Below are 20,022 nucleotides of genomic sequence, written 5' to 3'. Positions count from 1 at the left end.
TTCAGGCACTGACGGTGACCAGTAAGAAAAAAAACAATGATGACATCATACCTGAACGATTAAAAGACATCTTGGCCAACGCCAAAGAAGTGTTTCAAGAGAAACTCGGAACCTTGAAAGGCATCACCGCCTCAATAAAAGTGGAAGATGCAGCAATTCCCAAATTTTTTAAGGCAAGACCAGTGCCATACGCAATTCGTCCAGCAGTCGAGGCAGAGCTGGAGAATTTGAAAAAGGCAGGCGTATTATCCAAAATAGATTGGAGCGAGTGGGCAACACCCATCGTTCCAGTCATGAAAAAAGCATTGAATAATGATAAATCTGAAGAACAGAGAAAAATTCGCATCTGTGGAGACTTCAAGGTGACTGTAAACCCGGTCCTTCACACAGTACAGTATACGCTTCCGAGGATAGAAGATATTTTCGCCTCACTATCCGGAGGGAAACGTTTTGCCAAAATTGACTTGGCACAAGCATATCTACAGATGGAGGTTGAGGAGGCCTCTTAAAAAGTATCTCACGATAAACACACACAAAGGCCTGTACCAGTACAATCGACTGGTTTTTGGAGTAGCTTCAGCTCCAGCTATCTGGCAAAGAGCTATGGAGCAAGTCCTGCAAGGGATTCCGGGGACTCAATGCTACCTAGACGACATCCTTGTAACAGGAGAAAACGACAACGAGCACCTTGCCAATTTGGAGCAGGTGCTCACTAGGCTGAGAGAATGGGGCCTACGAGCAAATCGCCCCAAGTGCGAATTTTTCCAAAATCAAATATCATATTGTGGCCACATAATTAATAAGGAAGGGTTGCATAAGTCACCTGAAAAAATTGAAGCGGTCATAAAAGCCCCAGCACCTGAAAATGTTTCACAATTAAGGTCGTTCCTGGGATTAATAAATTACTATCATAAATATTTACCGAACTTATCAACTCTTCTACACCCTCTTAATGAACTTCTACAAACAGGAGTGATTTGGAAATGGAACAAAGACTGTAAACATGCCTTCCATAAATGCAAAGACTTAATCACATCTGAAGAAGTTTTGGCTCATTACAACCCATCACTGCCAATCAGACTGGCGTGCGATGCATCCCCTTACGGCATAGAAGCAGTATTATCCCATAAATTCCCTGATGGCTCAGAACGGCCGATAGCTTTTTCGTCACGCTCATTAAACTCAGCTGAGCGTAACTATGCCCAAATCGACAGGGAAGCACTCAGCCTGGTATGGGGAGTCAAGAAATTCAACCATTACCTACACGGACAAAAATTTACCTTGTTGACTGACCATCAACCCCTCATCTCCATATTCAACCCTAAAAAGGGTGTTCCCATTATGACAGCGCAAAGGCTACAGAGGTGGTCCCTTTTTCTAGGGGCACACCAATACAACATAGAATACAAAGGATCAAAACAGCATGGGAATGCTGATGGTTTATCGCGCCTACCGTTGCCAACGGTAGAAGAGGCACCTACAGTAGACCCAGTGGAGATGTTCCACTCTACCATAGTGGAATGTCTACCAGTAACAAATTCTGCCATTGAAAGGGAGATGAGAAATGACCCGACTCTCTCACGGGTCTATGATTTAACAGTGAAGGGATGGCCAGCACATTGCGAACCACTGTTGCCAGCATTCTCACAAAGAAGAGAACAGCTGTCAGTGTGCCGAGGAACCTTGATGTGTGGATCCAGAGTGGTGATTCCACCCAAACTCCAGGATAAAGTGCTAAAGGAGCTTCACGAGGGGCATCTGGGTGGAGTGAAAATGAAGAACCTAGCTAGGGCGTTTGTATGGTGGCCAGGTATCGATGGAGACATCGAAGAAATGACCAAGAGCTGCCTAGGATGCCAGAAGGTCCAGAACGCTCCACCACAAGCCCCTCTACATCCATGGGAGTGGCCCTCATCTCCCTGGCAAAGGGTGCACATCGACTTTGCTGGTCCATTTATGGACTCAATGTTCTTAATCGCGGTTGATGCACACTCCAAGTGGCCGGAGGTAATAAAGATGTCCTCCAACCCAACAGAAAAAACCATCACAGTATTGAGGACCATATCTGCCAGGAATGGGCTGCTGGAACAGATATGTTCTGATAATGGACCGCAATTTGTGTCCGAAGAATTCAGGCAGTTCTAAAAAAAACAATGGGGTTAAGCACTATACGTCCGCCCCATACCATCCCGCCACCAATGGATTGGCTGAAAGGTTTGTCCAGACCTTCAAGAAGGCCATAAAGGCCATGGGTAATGAAGACATAAAACTTCAGCACAAGGTGGATAACTTCTTATTCGCATACAGGAATGCAACACATATGGTTACCAACCAAACTCCCGCCATGATGTTCTTCAATAGAAACCTAAGATGCCGGCTGGATTTGGTCAAGCCCAACATCAGAAGGGACGTGGAGAACCGGCAGTTTCAAGGCATGAATGAAAGGCCAACTAGAACCTTCCAGATAGGTCAACAAGTTTTGGCCCGGGACTACCGTACCGAGAAATGGCAGCCTGGAACTATCTGCACACGACTAGGACCACTGATGTATACCGTGGACATCGGAGAAAGCATAATAAGGCGCCATGCTGACCAAATCATAGAGTCATCCGAAAAGGGACAACCTACACCACAACACTATACGTCTAACGATGAAGTAGAGATACCCATATCTACCTCCGATCCGGTGATACTGGAACCCGATGAACCCGACACTGGCATTCAAGCCGAATCAGCCTTGCCAAAAGAACCTACTACACCACCAGAAACTTCTACACCCCCGAGGCGTTATCCGGACCAAGTCAGGAAGCCTCCTGAGAGACTGACTTATAATTAATTAACTACAGCAATGTGTATATTATTTTTCTTATAACATGTAATTCATAATTACTTAAAATATGATGTACTGGTTAGCTAAAAGGGGAGGAATTGTAGTGTATGTGCCTTTAAGAGCCCCAGGTGTGCTGCAATGCCGGTAATGGCCACTTGGGCTATATAAGCCTGTATATTGTGTATATCCGTTAGAACCCCCCCCCCCAGACTTTGCTTAGTAAACACCTATGAACCAACTTCTGTCTTCAGTGTCTTTATCAACACACGGACACTACAAAAACAAACTCATCGGTTCGGCTGCAGTTAGAATAAGTTTTGGGCATCTTACACTAGGAAGGATGTCGGGGCCACAGAGAGGCAGCAGAATAAATTCACTGAGGTTATACCATGGATGAGAGGCTTTAGTTATCAGAGAATCAGAGAATGAAACAGCACAAAAGGTGGCCATTCGGCCCATCATGCTTGTGCCAGCTCTTTGGGAGAGCTATCCAATTAGTCCCACTCCCTTGCTCTTTTCCCATATCCCGGTAAATGTTTTCCCTTCAAATATTATCCAATTCCCTTTTGAAAGTTACTCTTGAATCTGCTTCCTCCACCCTTTCAGGCAGTGCATTTCAGATCATAATAACTCGCTGGGTAAAGAAATGTTTCCTCATGATGACCTGTCTGCAGTGAAGCGCCTGTTTGAGTTTCTAACTGAGGTGAACTTCTCTTTCCCAGGAGGAGACGAGAGAAACTGGGGCACTTCTCATTAGAACAAAGCAGGGTGAGAGGAGATGTGAGCGAGGTGTTTAAACTTGATCAACGACACCGACCAAAATATCAGAGACACTCCCTGTCCCTCAGGACCTGTGTCCAGGGGAGAAGCTGATGGGTTTATCAGATCATCTTTGGGTTAAATGTTGTGCTCGTGGAGCTGAGCCCCTAGTGTCAGCATCAAACACTCTCCAGCCGGGTACAGCACGGGTTAGATGCAGAGTAAACCCATCAGCCGCTCCCCGACACGGATACCGAGGGACAGGGAGTGTCCGGGACAATGACATTTCTCACTCAATAAGGTATAAATTGATCCTGTACCTCTCCCCATTAATCCTGGGCTCCACACGGGGTGAATCCTGCTCCTGTTTCCCTTCCTGTAACAGCACTGAGCTAAACCCAGCCCATAATGAGCAGGGCTCAGGGAGGCTGGTTGCTAGGCACTGCAGTGATGTCATAAAGCAGGGCCATTCAGCCCAGCTGGTCGTCTCCTTGTCCCTTTAAAGGTGGAGAGCCGGGACACCCTGTCTCCAAACACATCCCACCTGTTCATACTGAGAATCCCCGGGGAAGGCCCAAGGCCCAGAGTGTGGAACACAACCAAGGGGGAAAGAGGAGGAGAGAAGGGGAGGTAAATCAAGGAGTCGGGACTGAGGGACACCAAGCTTCAGTTTTAGAGCCTGTAGACTTCAGGAGGGGAAGAGTGAGTTCAGTAGTTTAAGATCCAGGGAGAGAACAAGGAGCAGATGGGGAGACTGGTGTGGATTCCAGCACAGTGAGGATGTAGGGGGAGGGAGATTGTGTCGGGCTGTGTATTAGGGGTGTAGGAGGGACAAGAGAGGAAAGGTCAGAGGAGCAATTACTGCAGCAGTGCCCATAAATAGTGAGAGAGAAGGTGGGGGTTCGAGTGGACCTGGGACAGTCTGTTAAACTCTCTGTATGCTGTGACCAGTTTTCCTTCAGTTAAAAATGGCCTCCTGTAGCCCAGTGACACAAACAGCCCATTAAACTCCACCAATGGCCTTTGGTCTGGTGAGGTCTCCCTTTGTGAAACATCGGCTGTTGTTAAAGCTTTTCATTCTGACACGCTCACACTGAGAAATGAGCTGCAGAACTGCCGACACCATCAGCTTTAAGGAGACGTTTCCCTTTGGAGATCGGATTGCCCATTGAGTTTGATTAAAGTGATGTTAAAGTAACAAGGCTACTTTACCCCGTGACAATAACAGATTATCAGAATATTTCCCATAGGTTAAAATCCAATGTTACAGGGGCTCACTGCCCTGGATGGCTGAAGTGGACCCTGTGATATAATAGAATTTTCTGTCCTGTCAGACTTGGACATCTTGTAGATCCATCTTTTAAAAAGTTGTGGGATCTCAGTTCTCAGATGGATTCCACTCAGTTTGTAACAAGTCCTCAATCAGCTGGTCTTATTGTCGAGATATCAAGGACCCGACACACTGCGTGTGTGGGAAACAAAGCTCATTTATTTGGCACTGATACAGGTTAAACACCAGCCCAGTTATAGGGGTTACTGACATCAGCTGAAACAAACCCCAACTGTCAGAATGAACAAGGTTCAGTCCTGGATGTGATTAACAGCAGCAAGAACAGCAGAATCCAAACCCTGCACTCACTTGTGAACTCACTGGTGTGTCCGCAGGTTGGATGAACGAGTGAATCCCTTCCCACACACGGAGCAGGTGAATGGCCTCTCCCCAGTGTGAACTCGCTGGTGTGAGCAGGTTGGATGAATCAATGACTCCCTTCCCACACAAGGAGCAGGTGAACGGCCTCTCCCCAGTGTGAGTGTGTCGATGAGTTTCCAGTTCACGGGTAATTGAATCCCTTCCCACAGTTCCCACATTTCCACGGTTTCTCCATGGTGCGGGTGTCCTTGTGTCTCTCCCGGTTGGATGATCAGTTGAAGCCTCTTCCACACACAGAACACGTGTACGGTTTCTCCCCGCTGTGAATGGTGCGATGTTTTTTTAGTCTCTGTAACTGGTTAAAGCTCTTTCCACAGTCAGTGCACTGGAACACTCTCACTCGGGTGTGGGTGTCTCGGTGCTTTTCCAGTCACACTGATGTTTGAAATCTTTTCCCACAGACAGAACAGACAAACATTCCTCCTTCCACATTCAAAGGCCGATGATATTCAGGTCCTGATGAATCCAGTGACTCGCTCAGATCTTGACGTGATGTTTGGTTTGAGTTTCCCGTCTGCAAATCCTCCCCTTCCAATACCCTGTAAAAGGAGTTTACAAAAGTCATCACTGTAAGTAGGATAGAAATTCAGAACAGGCAACTCCAGTTGCTATGGAACATTCTTTCCTCTCTTGTTCCCCGAAAGCTGTAAATCCCCGTCCCACACACTCTCCCTCCTCCCTGTGCTGAAATTCAAACCCATCGCACCATCTCCATCATTTTTCCTTTCAGTCGACTTTTCTCCCTCCCCTGAAGGTGCTGACTCTGGCTGGGTTCAGTTCTACACTCACTGGTTCCTCTCTCTCCTCCCCTGAAGGTGCTGACTCTGGCTGGGTTCAGTTCTACACTCACTGGTTCCCCTCCCTCTCCTCCCCTGAAGGTGCTGTCTCTGCTGGGTTCAGTTCTACACTCACTGGTTCTCCTTCCTCTCCTCCCCGGAAGGTGCTGACTCTGGCCGGGTTCAGTTCTACACTCACTGGTTCCCCTCCCTCTCCTCCCCTGAAGGTGCTGACTCTGGCTGGGTTCAGTTCTACACTCACTAGTTCTCCTTCCCAGAAGGTGCTGACTCTGGCTCTAACCTTCTTTCCAATACTCTGTCCTTCCTTACAAGCTTTTCTTCTGTTATATCTCACTATTTTGGTGAGGGGCACGCCTTGACCTGTCACAATTTCTCTTCCATTTACAGATGCTCCCTGACCAATCTCCCTTTCCCCTTCATTTACAGATGCGCTCTGACCACTCTCCCTTTCCCCTTCATTTACAGATGCTCCCTGACTAGTCACCATTTCTCCTTCATTTACAGGCACTCCCTGACCAGTCTCCATTTCTCCTCCATTTGCAGACGCTCCCTGACCAGTCACCATTTCTCCTTCATTTACAGATGCTCCCTGACTTTCTCCATTTCTCCTCCATTTACAGACGCTCCCTGACCAGTCACCACTTCTCCTCCATTTACAGACGCTCCCTGACAAGTCTCCATTTACAGACGCTCCCTGACCCGTCTCCATTTCTCCTCCATTTACAGAGGCTCCCTGACCCGTCTCCGTTTCTCCTTTATTTACAGACGCTCCCTGACCAGTCACCATTTCTCCTCCATTTACAGACGTTCCCTGACCTGTCTCCATTTCTCCTTTATTTACAGACGCTCCCTGACCAGTCCCCATTTCTCATAGAATCATACAGCACAGAAAGAGGCCATCGTGTCCGCGCCGGCCATCAAGTCCTGTCTATTCTATTCCCATTTTCCAGCACTTGGTCCGTAGCCTTGTATGTTATGGCGTTTCCAGTGCTCATCTAAATGCTTCTTGAATGTTGTGAGGGTTCATAGAAACATAGAAGATAGGAGCTGGAGTAGGCCATTCGGCCCCTCGAGCCTGCTCCGCCATTCAATGCGATCATGACTGATCATCCAAATTCAGTACCCGGTCCCTGCTTTCTCCCCATATCCCTTGATCCCTTTAGCCTTAAGAAATATATCCAACGCCTTCTTGAATATATTTAATGTATTGGCCTCTACTGCCTTCTGTGGTAGAGAATTCCACAGGTTCACCACTCTCCGGGTGAAGAAATTCCTCCTCATTTCTGTCCTAAGTGGCCTACCCCTTATCCTTAGACTGTGACCCCTGGTTCTGGACTCCCCAACCATCGGGAACATCCTTCCTGCATCTAGTCTGTCCAGTCCTGTCAGAATTTTATAAGTTTCAATGAGATCCCCTCTCATTCTTCTAAACTCCTGCGAGTACAAACTCAATTGACCCAATCTCTCCTCATATGTCATTCCTGCCATTCCAGGTATCAGCCTGGTGAATCTTCGCTGAACTCCTTCCATGGCAAGAACATCCTTCCTCAGATAAGGCACCCAAAGCTGCACACAATACTCAAGATGTGGTCTCACCAAGGCCCTGTATAACTGCAGCAAGACATCCTTGTTCCTGTACTCAAACCCTCTCGCTACGAAGGCCAACATACCATTTGCCTTCTTAACCGCCTGCTGCACCTGCATGCTTACCTTCAGCGACTGGTGCACAAGGACACCCAGGTCTCCAGTCACAAAAACAACCTTCGACCATCTGTCAAATTAGGTAACCACACCTCCCCACCCCTGACCCTGAACACGGGGGCCCCACAAGGATGTGTGCTGAGCCCCCTCCTCTACTCCCTCTTCACCCACGACTTTGTGGTTGTTCATGGTTCCAACACCATCATCAAGTTTGCGGATGATACCACGGTAGTAGGCCAGATCACCAACAATGATGAGTCAGCCTACAGGGAGGAGGTCCAGCATCTCGTGAAGTGGTGCGCCGATAACAACCTGGCCCTTAACATCAAGAAAACCAAAGAAATCATTGTGGACTTCAGGAAGTCTAAAGGCGGAAGTCACACCCCCATCCACATCAATGGGGCTGTGGTGGAAAGGGTGGACAGCTTTAAGTTCCTCGGAGTCCACATCACGGAAGACCTCTCCTGGTCCCTCAATACCTCCTCTCTGGTGAAGAAGGCCCAGCAGCGCCTATATTTCCTAAGGAGGCTGAAGGGATGTAACCTGTCACCCCTGATCCTCTCTAACTTTTACCGCTGCACAATAGAGAGCATCCTGACAAACTGTATCACAGTATGGTATGGCAGCTGTAGCTACTATGACTGGAAAGCCCTGCAGCGGGTAGTCAAAACTGCCCAACGCATTACCGGCACCCGGCTACTGACCATAGAGCACATATACCAGAAACGCTGTCTACAGAGGTCACGGTCCATCATCAAAGACCCTACCCACCCCAGCCACAGTCTGTTCACCCTGCTGCCATCTGGGAGACGCTACAGATGCATTCGCACCCGTACGACCAGATTTAGGAACAGCTTCTTTCCCAGGGCTGTCATCCTACTGAACTCCACAAATAAACTCTAAAGCCTGCACATCTGCCAATGCACTTTATTAAGGTTATGTTTATGTTAATGTATTACAAGCCAAATGTACGTTGAATGTTTAAATGTCTTAATCTAAATGTACACTCTCGGGAGCCGCAAGCCTACATTTCGTTGTACTGCACTTGTGCACTAACAATGACAATAAAAGTTGATTTGATTTGATTTGATTTGATCACCCTCTGCCTCCTGCCACTAAGCCAATTTTGGATCCAATGTGCCAAATTGCCCTGGATCCCATGGGCTCTTACCTTCTTGACCAGTCTCCCATGTTGGACTTTGTCAAAAGCCTTACTGAAGTCCATGTAGAGTACATCAACTGCACTACCCTCATCCACACACCTAGTCACCCCCTCAAAAAATTCAATCAAATTGGTTAGACATGATCTCCCCCTGACAAAGCTATGCTGACTATCCTTGATTAATCCTTGCCTCTCCAAGTGGAGACTAATTCTGTCCCTCAGAATTTTTTACAATAATTTCCCTACCACTGATGTTAGGCTTACTGGCCTGTAATTCCCTGGTTAACCCTACTACCCTTCTTGAATAATGGTACTACGTTAGCTATCCTCCAGTCCTCTGGCACCTCCCCTGTGGCCAGAGAGGTTCTGAAAATCTGTGTCAGAGCCCCTGCAATCTCCTCCTTTGCCTCACACAGCAGCCTGGGATACATCTCATCTGGGCCTGGGGATTTATCCACTTTTAAGCCCGCTAAAACCGCTAGTACCTCCTCCCTCTCAATACTAATTTGTTCAAGTATATCACAATCCCCCTGCCTGATTTCTATGCCTACCTCGTCCTTCTCCATAGTGAACATAGATGCAAAATATCCATTTAAAACCTCACCCACATCTTCCAGCTCTACACATAGATTGCCACTTTTGTCCCTAATGGGCCCTACTCTTTCCCTGGTTATCCTCTTGCCCTTAATATACTTATAAAATACCTTGGGATTTTCCTTTATTTTGCTCGCCAGTGTATTTTCATGCCCCCTCTTCGCTCTCCTAATTTCTTTTTTAAGTACCCCCCTGCACTTTCTATACTCCTGTGGGGCTTCCACTGTTTTTAGTCCTTTGTATCTGCCAGAAGCCTCACTTTTTTTCCTAATCCATTCTTGTATATCCCTTGCCATCCAGTGTTCCCTGGGCTTGTTGGTCCCACCCTTGACCTTTACGGGAACATGTTGGCATTGTACTCTCTCTATTTCCTTTCTGAAAGACTCCCGCTGCTCTGATGAGGATTTTCCTACAAGTGGGGAAAATGCTAGAGTCCATTATAAAAGATGTAATAGCAGAGCACTTGGAAAACAGTGACAGGATCGGACAAAGTCAACATGGATTTACAAAAGGTAAATCATGCTTCACTAATCCACTGGAATTTTTTGAGGATGTAACTGGTAGAATAGATAAGGAAGAACCAGTGGATGTGGTGTATTTGGACTTTCAGAAGGCTTTCGATAAGGTCCCGCATAAGAGATTAGCGTGTAAAGTTATGGCACATGGGATTGGGGGCAAGGTACTGACTTGTATAAAGAACTGGTTGGCAGACAGGAAGCAAAGAGTTGGAATAAACGGCTCTTTTACCGAGTGGCAGGCAGTGACTAATGGGGTACCACAGGGATTGGTCCTGGGACCCCAGCTAATCACAATATATATAAATGATCTAGACGAGGGAACTAGATGTAATATCTCCAAGTTTGCAGACGACACAAAGCTGGGTGGGCGTGTGTGCTGTGAGGAGGATGCCAAGAAACTCCAGTATGATTTGGACAGGTTGGGTGATTGGGCAAAAGCATGGCAGATGCAATATAACATGGATAAATGCGAGGTTATCCACTTTGGTGGCAAAAACAGGAAGGCAGATTATTATCTGAATGGCAATAGATTGGGAGAAGGGGAAGTGCAACGAGACCTGGGTGTCCTTGTGTACCAGTCGCTGAAGGTAAGCATGCAGGTGCAGCAGGCGGTTAAGAAGGCAAATGGCACGTTGGCCTTCGTAGCGAGTGGGTTCGAGTACAGTAACAAGGATGTCTTGCTGCAGTTGTACAGGGCCTTGGTGAGACCACATCTTGAGTATTGTGTGCAGTTTTGATCGCCTTATCTGAGGAAGGGTGTTCTTGCTATGGAGGGAGTGCAGCGAAGATTCACCAGACTGATACCCTGGGATGGTAGGAATGATGTATGTGGAGAGATTGGGTCGATTGGGCTTATACTTGCTGGAGTTTAGAAGAATGAGAGGGGATCTCATTGAAACTTATAAAATTCTAACAGGACTAGATAGACTAGATGCAGGAAGGATGTTCCCAATGGCTGGGGAGTCCAGAACCAGGGGTCACAGTCTAAGGATAAGTGGTAAGCCATTTGGGACAGAGATGAGGAGGAATTTCTTCACCCCGAGAGTTGTGAGCCTGTGGAATTCTCTACCACAGAAGGCAGTGGAGGCCAATTCATTAAATATATTCAAGAAGGGGTTAGATATATTTCTTAAGGCTAAAGGGATCAAGGGGTATATGGAGAAAGCAGGGACAGGGTACTGAATTTGGATGATCAGCCATGATCTCATTGAATGGCGGAGCAGGCTCGAGGGGCCGAATGGCCTACTCCTGCTCCTATCTTCTATGTTTCTATGTAGCTGATCCCAGTCCACTGTGGCCAGATCCTGCCTTATCATATTAAAATCAGCCTTCCCCCAATTTAGAGCCTTTATTTCCGGTCCATCTTCCTTTTCCATGACTACCTTAAATCTCACCGAATTATGGTCACTGCCACCAAAATGCTCTCCTACGGACACTTCTACCACCTGCCCAGCTACATTCCCTAGAATTAGGTCCAGTACCGCCCCCTCTCTTGTTGGACTTTCTACATGCTGGCTCAAAAAGCTCTCCTGGATGCACTTTAAGAATTCCACACCCTCTAAGCCTTTCACACTCTGACTATCCCAGGGGTAGCACGGTGGCATAGTGGTTAGCACTGTTGTCTCACAGCGCCAGGGACCCGGGTTCGAATCTGGCCTCGGGTGACTGTCTGTGTGGAGTTTGCACATTCTCCCCGTGTTTGCGTGGGTTTCCTCCGGGTGCTCCGGTTTCCTCCCACAGTCCAAAGATGTGCAGGTTAGGTTGATTGGCTATGATAAATTGACCCTTAGTGTTAGGGGGATTAAATACGCGGGGATAGGGTGGGATATGTGTTGGTGCAGGGGTTACGGGGATCGGGTGGGATATGTGTCGGTGCAGGCTCGATGGGCCGAAATGGCCTCTATCTGCACTGTGGGGTTTCTGTGTGATTTCTGTGTGAATATTGGGGAAGTTGAAATCCCCCACTATTATTACCCTATTATTTCTACACTTCTCTGAGATTTGCCTAGATATCTGTTCCTCTATCTCCCCCTGACTGTTTGGGGGCCTGTAGTACACTCCCAGCAAAGTGCTTGCCCCCTTTTTGTTTTTAAGTACTACCCATATGGCCTCATTAGAGGAACCTGCTAAGATATCATCCCTCCTTACTCCTTGATTAATATTGCGACATCCTCTCCTCTTTTACATCCCCCTCTGTCTCGCCTGAAGATTCTATACCCCGGAATATTGAGCTGCCAGTCCTCCATTTACAGACACTCCCTGACCAGTCCTCATTTGTCCTCCATTTACAGATGTTCCCTGACCAGTTCCCATTTCTCCTCCATTTACAAATGCTCCCTGACCAGTCACCATTTCTCCTCCATTTACAGATGCTCCCTGACCAGTCACCATTTCTCCTCCATTTACAGATGCTCCCTGACCAGTCACCATTTCTCCTCCATTTACAGACGCTCCCTGACCGGTCACCATTTCTCCTCCATTTACAGACGCTCCCTGACCAGTCACCATTTCTCCTCCATTTACAGACGCTCCCTGGCCAGTCACCATTTCTCCTCCATTTACAGACGCTCCCTGACCAGTCACCATTTCCCTCCATTTACAGACGCTCCCTGACTCGCTGGGGATTTCCCAGCACTTCCTGGTTGTGCCTGAGTTTGTGTCTTAAACTGGCGGGTAGTTGTGGGGAGGCAAATAATGTTGAGTGTTTTAATAATGGGGCCTGGGGTCGCACTCGGGGTGTGTGCAGCCCGCGTCCCCCCCCCCCCGGGTTTATTTATTTATCTTTTTTTTTACATAGTTAGATGAATTTTTAATTATAATCAAGGCCACGGATTACAGCTTCTATGCAAATCTGCATATGCTCATAGAATTTGAGCCCTATAATATTAGCACTCCTATAATAGTGTATAATAAAATCACCATTTAACATTTTTCAATCACAGTAATCATTGACCCCCACACCAGATTGTATTCACCCTGAGCAACGCCATGAGAGATACACCAGTTACCTGAAGATTACTCTCGATTGCATTGGGAAAATAATTTGACTTGCGAGAAGATTAAGATCCCTGTATAAACCTTCATATAAACTCAGATATATTTCACACATCCTGGACTATAGCAGTTGAAATACACGAGCATTCAGTCACCTGTTTGCCAATACAATAGTTTCAATTGAATTTGCTGCCTGTCTGTGAGAAGGTCATTGGCGGCAGCTTGGTAAAAGGAGCCCGAGCCCAGTTTCTGATTAGACCTTTCATTGGGTCCGATATAAATGTTGTGATCGTTTCTATAGCAACGAAGCCTGTGTGTGGACCTTGTGGGCAGACTGTGTTTCACTCAATGTAACTTCAGGTGCTGCTTCTGTCAGGAGATTTCTGTTTCTCTCTGCCCTGCTTGAGCAGTCTGAGGGAAGGGCCGATCAAGTAGAAGATCTGTAAGAAGTCACACAACACCAGGTTATAGTCCAACAGCTTTATTTGAAATCACAAGCTTTCGGAGCGCTGCTCCTTCTTCACCTGAAGAAGGAGCAGCGCTCCGAAAGCTTGTGATTTCAAATAAAGCTGTTGGACTATAACCTGGTGTTGTGTGACTTCTTACATTTGTCCACCCCAGTCCAACTCCAGCATCTCCACACCACAAGTAGAAGATCGGAATAGCAAAGATTTCATTATTTTACCATGAGCACTGGGCAGAGCCTGTCCACAGTGCGCTCCGACACTCACACTGCTTTCTTGGTGTAATAATTTAACCCGCTCCCTGAGCTCGGGGTGTGAGCGGCCCGCGTCCCCCCGGGGGTTCATGAACCCGCTCCCTGAGCTCGGGGTGTGAGCGGCCCGCGTCCCCCCGGGGTTCATGAACCCGCTCCCTGAGCTCGGGGTGTGAGCAGCCCGCGTCCCCCCGGGGTTCATGAACCCGCTCCCCGAGCTCGGGGTGTGAACGGCCCGCGTCCCCCCGGGATTCATGAACCCGCTCGGGGTGTGAGCGGCCCGCGTCCCCCCGGGATTCATGAACCCGCTCGGGGTGTGAGCGGCCCGCGTCCCCCCCGGGGTTCATGAACCCGCTCCCTGAGCTCTCTCACCGTCAGCGGCTGCTGCTAAGAGCCGCGCATGCTCAGCTCACACTGCCCGGGTGATTGACGGGAGCTCTGGACCAATAGGAAGAGAGGGGCGGTGCTGGAGGACCGAGCGGGCAGACTTCCTCCAACCAATCGGAGTGTGTGAGGGGCGGGGCTTGACCTTTAAACCTGAACAACAGTGCGGAAAGCCTAGTGCAGAAGGTCCAGGGTGGAAGACCCAGAGGAGAGTGTCTTAGGCGGGAGGCCCAGCACGGAGGACCCCTTGGGGAGGGGGCGCCAAAGATGGAGCGGCTGGTCGCCAGAAGCGGAGTTGGGAGATGCTGTGGGTGAGCATGCTGCACGGTTTCTAAATGTGAAGAACGGTCTCGGGCCCGAATGGGTTCCAGCCGTCCCGCCTGTGCTCCGTTTGGTGGCAGCTGTGAGGCTTTGTTTCGGTGACGGGGGCCGGTTTGTGCGCCGCCATTTTGGTGGAGGAAAGACAGACTGTTTCCATCTATAGTATGGTGCTTGAACAGCCATAAGATGGGAAAAGAGAACGGGATAAAAGTAAAAAAAAGTAAAAGGAAGATGAAAGGCAAAACAAAGTAATATCGGCAAGGAATAACTAATGTCTTGATGGCTGGGTCCTGTGAGTGATAACAGCAAGAAGAAGGGAATTTGAGTAGTCGTTTTCTTCTTTTACGGGATTTGAGAAAGTGGTTGGCTTCTTTTCTGTGGAAAGGTTGAAGACTGTGCATCAGGATTATGACATTATATGGTTGGATAACATCAAGTGAAGACGAGGAGTTATTAGAGTGCCAATAGGACTGGCGTCGAACTGGTATTACTTGTTTGTTGAAGAAGTTTCGGGTTCTGGTTAAAAGTAGTTTACTTGAAGTCTTAAGTGATTTTTTGATATGGTTGTGGGATTTTGTATATTGTGGTGTTATTTAGCCTTCCTTAATCGAACGAACGAACGCTCTAGTGAACGCACGCATGTGGATACAAATATATGCACGCATACACAATGGAACTTACGTTCGACCGAATGAAGGGCCCTCGCTCCCCAGGATGAAGGCCCGCTTGGTGAGTGAAGCCTGCCGGACGGATGAGCGAACACATAGGCATGCACGCAGATAGAAATGGCACACATGTACGCAGTCATGCACATGGAACTTACGCTTGAGCGAACGAACGAATAGAGGAATGACTGAATGATTGAGCGATGCCAGTTGGACTGGTGTGTACGGATTCTTGGTTTATTAAATAGTTGCAGTTTGTACTGTAAATATTATTGATTTACCTGTAAAATTTATTGTTTTTATATTGTTGACCATAATTGGTCAATGAATGTAACTAATTTATTATGTAACGGATGAAAAAAAACTGAACCCCGGGGGGACGCGGGCTGCTCACACCCCGAGTGCGGCCCCAGGCCCCATTATTAAAACACTCAACATTATCCGCTTCACAAATACCCGGGGTGGGCCTCAGGCCCCGAACAAGAGCCTCCGGGCCGTTCGTTTGCCCCGAGCGGGTCGGCAGCTGCGGGGCTTTCTTCCGGTGACAGGCCCGGGGTAATGGCCGCCATCTTGAGAGACTCAGGGAGCAGCAGGGTGCATGCGTGGCCCCCTTGGCCAGGAACCAGGAGAAGAGAATCTTGTCAATTTCTATCTTGGACTCTCAGTGATGGCTTTTGTAAACTCCTTTTTTATAGGCTGTGAGAAGGGCAGCAGTTACACACCGCAAACTCAAACCAAACATCACATCAAGATCTGACAGAGTCACTCCATTCATCAGGACCCGAATATCATCGGCCTTTGAATGTGGAAGGAGAAATGTTTGTCTGTTCTGTCTGTGGGAGAAGATTTCAAACATCAGCGTGACTGGAAAAGCCCTGAGAGAGACACACCCGAGTGAGAGTGTTCCGAGGGACTGCCTAAGAAGAAGAAGCACTGACTGTGGAAAGAGCTTTAACCAGTTACACCGCCTGAAAAAAATCCCACCATTCACAGTGGAGAGAAACCGTACACGTGTTCTGTGTGTGGACAAGGCTTCAACTGATCGTCCAACCTGGAGAGACACAAGGACACCCACACCATGGAGAAACCGTAGAAATGTGGGGACTGTGGGAAGCAATTCAATTACCCATCTGAGCTGAAAACTCATCAACGCAGTCACACCAGGGAGAGGCCGTTCACCTGCTCCGTGTGTGGGAAGAGATTCACTCTGTCGTCCAGCCTCCATTTACACCAACGAGTTCACACTGATGAGAGACCTTTTAAATGCTCTGACTGGGAACTGCTTTAAACTCTCTGCAGATTTTATTAAACATCAGCTTGTTCACACTGACTAGAGACAGTTCAGTTGCACTCACTGCGAGAAGAGCTTCAGGCAGTAATCTCACCTCATTCAACACCAGCGAGTTCACACTGGGGAGCGGCCGTTTACCGGTTCTGTATGTGGGAAGGGATTCACTCATGCATCCAATCTTTGAACGCACCAAAGGGTTCACACTGGGGAGAGGATATTCACCTGCTCAGTGTGTGGGAAAGGATTCACTCTTGTCATCCAGTCTCCAGGCCCACCAACGCACTCGGAGAGAGGCTGTTCACCACCTGTTCTGTGTGGGCAGGGATTCACTACTTCAACCTGCGGACACACCAGCGAGTTCACACTAGGGAGAATCCGTTCACCTGCTCCGTGTGTGGGAAGGGATTCACTCGATCATCTTACCTGGTGAGACACCAGCAAGTTCATAAGTGACTGTAGGGGTAGGATTCTGCTGTTAATCACATCCTATGTTTGTTTCTACCAATGTTATTAACCCCTATAACTGGGCTGTGTTGTGTTTGTTATTTTGCCAAAATTAGGGACTAATTGATGTCTGTTTTAGGACCTTTTCTCCTTTTGAACTCTAGATTAGTTCAGTTCTCATACCTTCAGTTACTCTCATGGACAAGTCCCAGCTCCCCATACCTTCCAGAGTGCCTCTCCTAGCCTTGGTATCCAGGGAAGGTATCGGTAACACGCCCGGGGTCACTAAACACAAACTCAGTCTGTTACTCACTTTCAGCTACTGGACTTAGTGTGTGACCCACAGCATCTCTCTCCCCTTCGATGTGTGAATAGAGCATCACACCTCAGAACCTGGTTTTAAATGTATTCAGCAAATCTATTTACCAGAAGCTTGCAGGGTGATGAGGCAGTGTTGAGGTGCTGCTGTATCAGCCTTGGCTCAGTGGGCAGCACTCTCGCCTCTGAGTCAGAAGGTTGTGGGTTCAAGTCCCAGCCCAGAGACTTGAGCACAAGAACCGAGGCTGACACTCCTGTGCAGTACTGAGGGAGTGCTGCACTGTCGGAAGTGCCGTCTTTCAGATGAGACATTAAACTGAGGCCCCGTCTGCTCTCTCGGGTGGAAAAGATCCCATGGCACTATTGAGAAGAAGAGCAGGGGAGTGATCTCTGGTGTCCTGGCCGATATTTATCACTAAAATAAAACAGATGATCTGGTCATTATCACATTGCTGTTTGTGGGAGCTTGCTGTGTGCAAATTGGCTGTTGCGTTTTCTACATTACAACAGTGACTACGCTTCAAAAGTACTTCATTGGCTGTAAAGCACTTTGGGACGTCCTGAGGTCATGAAAGAGGCGGTATAAATGCAAGTCTCATCTTTACTCTGCATTGTGCCTGTAATAATGGAAATAACTGAAGATTAGTCCCAGTGTAACCTTTGCTGTCATGAAATGAGTGTGTCTTTGAGCCTGACGTCCTTGCTCATGTTGGCTGCAATTGTGTAGAAAGGGGATGTGTAAAGAGATGGTCTGTGTATGGAGATGTGAAAGAAGGAAACGGTGTGTGTGTGTGATAGTGACACAGCCTTGTGGTCACAGTCAGAACAATGACAGATATCCTTGTGGTTATGGTTTGGGCAGGGCCAGGTCAATAATGTAGTAAACAAGTTAAATATAAATATCGCCAGTGTAGTCACAGCTTGTTAGAACAGACCTGGGGAGAAGAGAGCTCTGAATCCACTATTATCCCTGTTCTCTGGATCGGGTAACTATACTCTCTCTGTATTTTTGTAGTGCTGTTAATAAAGTCAGTGAAAGACAATCTGTTGTGAGCTTGAGTATCTGGTGTCTGAAACCACAAGACTCAAATTTTAGAGTCAACAAGATGAACAAGTATACACATCATGACCCAATACTCCAGCTCTACATTCACAGGAGAAAGTCTGTTATCACACTCATCGAGTGGACATAATAAAGAAAGATCCCAACTCAAGGACCCTCTAGAATCATTTGTAGATACACTGACAATTGATATCAGTCAGGATTTGAAAGGTATGTTCCATTGATGTCAATGGCTGATGAGGGAGGGGTTGGAGAGTAGGGGTGAAAGAGGAGTTGGAGGAGGGGACCGAGTGTAACATATCAAAGTTTGCAGATGATACAAAGATGGGAGGGAAAGTAGTGAGTGAGGAGGACATAAAAAAACCTGCAAAGGGACATAGACAGGCGGGCAGAGATTTGGCAGATGGAATACAATACTGGAAAGTGTGAGGTTATGCACTTTGGCAGGAAAAATCATAGAGCAAGTTATTATTTTAATGGCAAGAAACTGGAAAGTACTGAAGTACAAAGGGATCTGGGGGTCCTGGTGCACGAAACTCAAAAGGTTAGTATGCAGGTGCAGCAAGTGATTAAGAAGGCCAATGGAATGTTGGCTTTCATTGCTAGGGGGATAGAATATAAAAATAGGGAGGTATTGCTGCAGTTGTACAAGGTATTGGTGAGACCGCACCTGGAATACTGCATAAAGTTTTGGTGTCCATACTTAAGAAAAGACATACTTGCTCTGGAGTCAGTACAAAGAAGGTTCACTCGGTTAATCCCAGGGAGGAGGGGGTGGTCATATGAGGAGAGGTTGAGTAGATTGGGACTCATTGAAGTTCAGAAGAATGAGAGGCGATCTTATTGAAACATATAAGATTGTGAAGGGGCTTGATCGGGTGGATGCGGTGAGAATGTTCCCAATGATGGGTGAAACTAGAACTAGGGGGCATAATCTTAGAATAAGGGGCTGCTCTTTCAAAACTGAGATGAGGAGAAACTTCTTCACTCAGCAGTAGGTTTGTGGAATTTGCTGCCCCAGAAAGCTGTGGAAGCTACATCATTAAATAAATTTAAAACAGAAATTGATAGTTTCCTAGAAGTAAAGGGAATTAAGGGTTACGGGGAGCGGGCAGGAAATTGGACATGAGTCTAGGTTCGGAATGGTCATGGCCCTGTGGGTAGTGGAGCGGGCCCAGGGGCCGTGTAGCCTGGTTCTGCTCCTACTTCTTGTGTTCTAATTCTGTTAGATTTCAGGAGATGGTTTTATTCCTGTTCCTGGCTGGGGTGGAGATCGTCTTTACAGAAGGTAAGTACTGTAGAAAATATAGGGACAGTGATCTCCTGGAAGAATTTCGATCGCCTAGATGGGTCGGAGAGGAATTTCACAGATTTTTTTCTCCCAAATTGGCCATTGGGTTTTTACCTGGTTTTTCGCCTCTCCCGGGAGATCACATGGGTTCGGGTGGATGGAGAGTGATAGAAGATTTGAGGTTAGGATCAGATCAGCCATTATTTTGTTGAATGGTGGAGCAGGCTCGAGGGGCCGATTGGCCTACTCCTGCTCCTATTTCTTATGTTCTTAAGGGGTGAGTAGGGGTGGAAGGAGTTAGGGTGAGGGGGGTTGGAGAATGACGACAACAACAACTTGCATTTAGATAGTGCCTTTAACGTAGTAAAACATCCCAAGGTGCTTCACTGTAACGTTATCAAACCAAATGTGACTCTGAGCCACATGAGGAGATATTCGGGCCGATAACCAAAAGCTTGTTTAAA

At 47.5% G+C, this 20,022-nt stretch overlaps 1 pseudogene across 1 annotated transcript in view; it reads left to right on the top strand.

The window, feature by feature from the left end:
- The window catches only part of LOC147118652 (uncharacterized), a 35,127-nt pseudogene extending 16,686 nt beyond the window's left edge, over nt 1–18,441 (top strand). Inside the window, exons 3-4 of the transcript XR_015077936.1 lie at nt 16,477–16,671; nt 16,815–18,441. The product of XR_015077936.1 is annotated as an uncharacterized LOC147118652 (transcript). The remainder of the gene's footprint in view (nt 1–16,476; nt 16,672–16,814) is intronic.
- The last annotated feature ends 1,581 nt before the right edge of the window (nt 18,442–20,022 follow it).

This window comes from Somniosus microcephalus, chromosome 4, assembly GCF_052327205.1.
Source record: "Somniosus microcephalus isolate GS21.2 chromosome 4, FLI_Smic_1.0, whole genome shotgun sequence".
NCBI classification, from domain to species: domain Eukaryota; kingdom Metazoa; phylum Chordata; class Chondrichthyes; order Squaliformes; family Somniosidae; genus Somniosus; species Somniosus microcephalus.
Note: the sequence above shows the minus strand (reverse complement) of the source record. Positions and strands in the feature narration are given on the sequence as shown.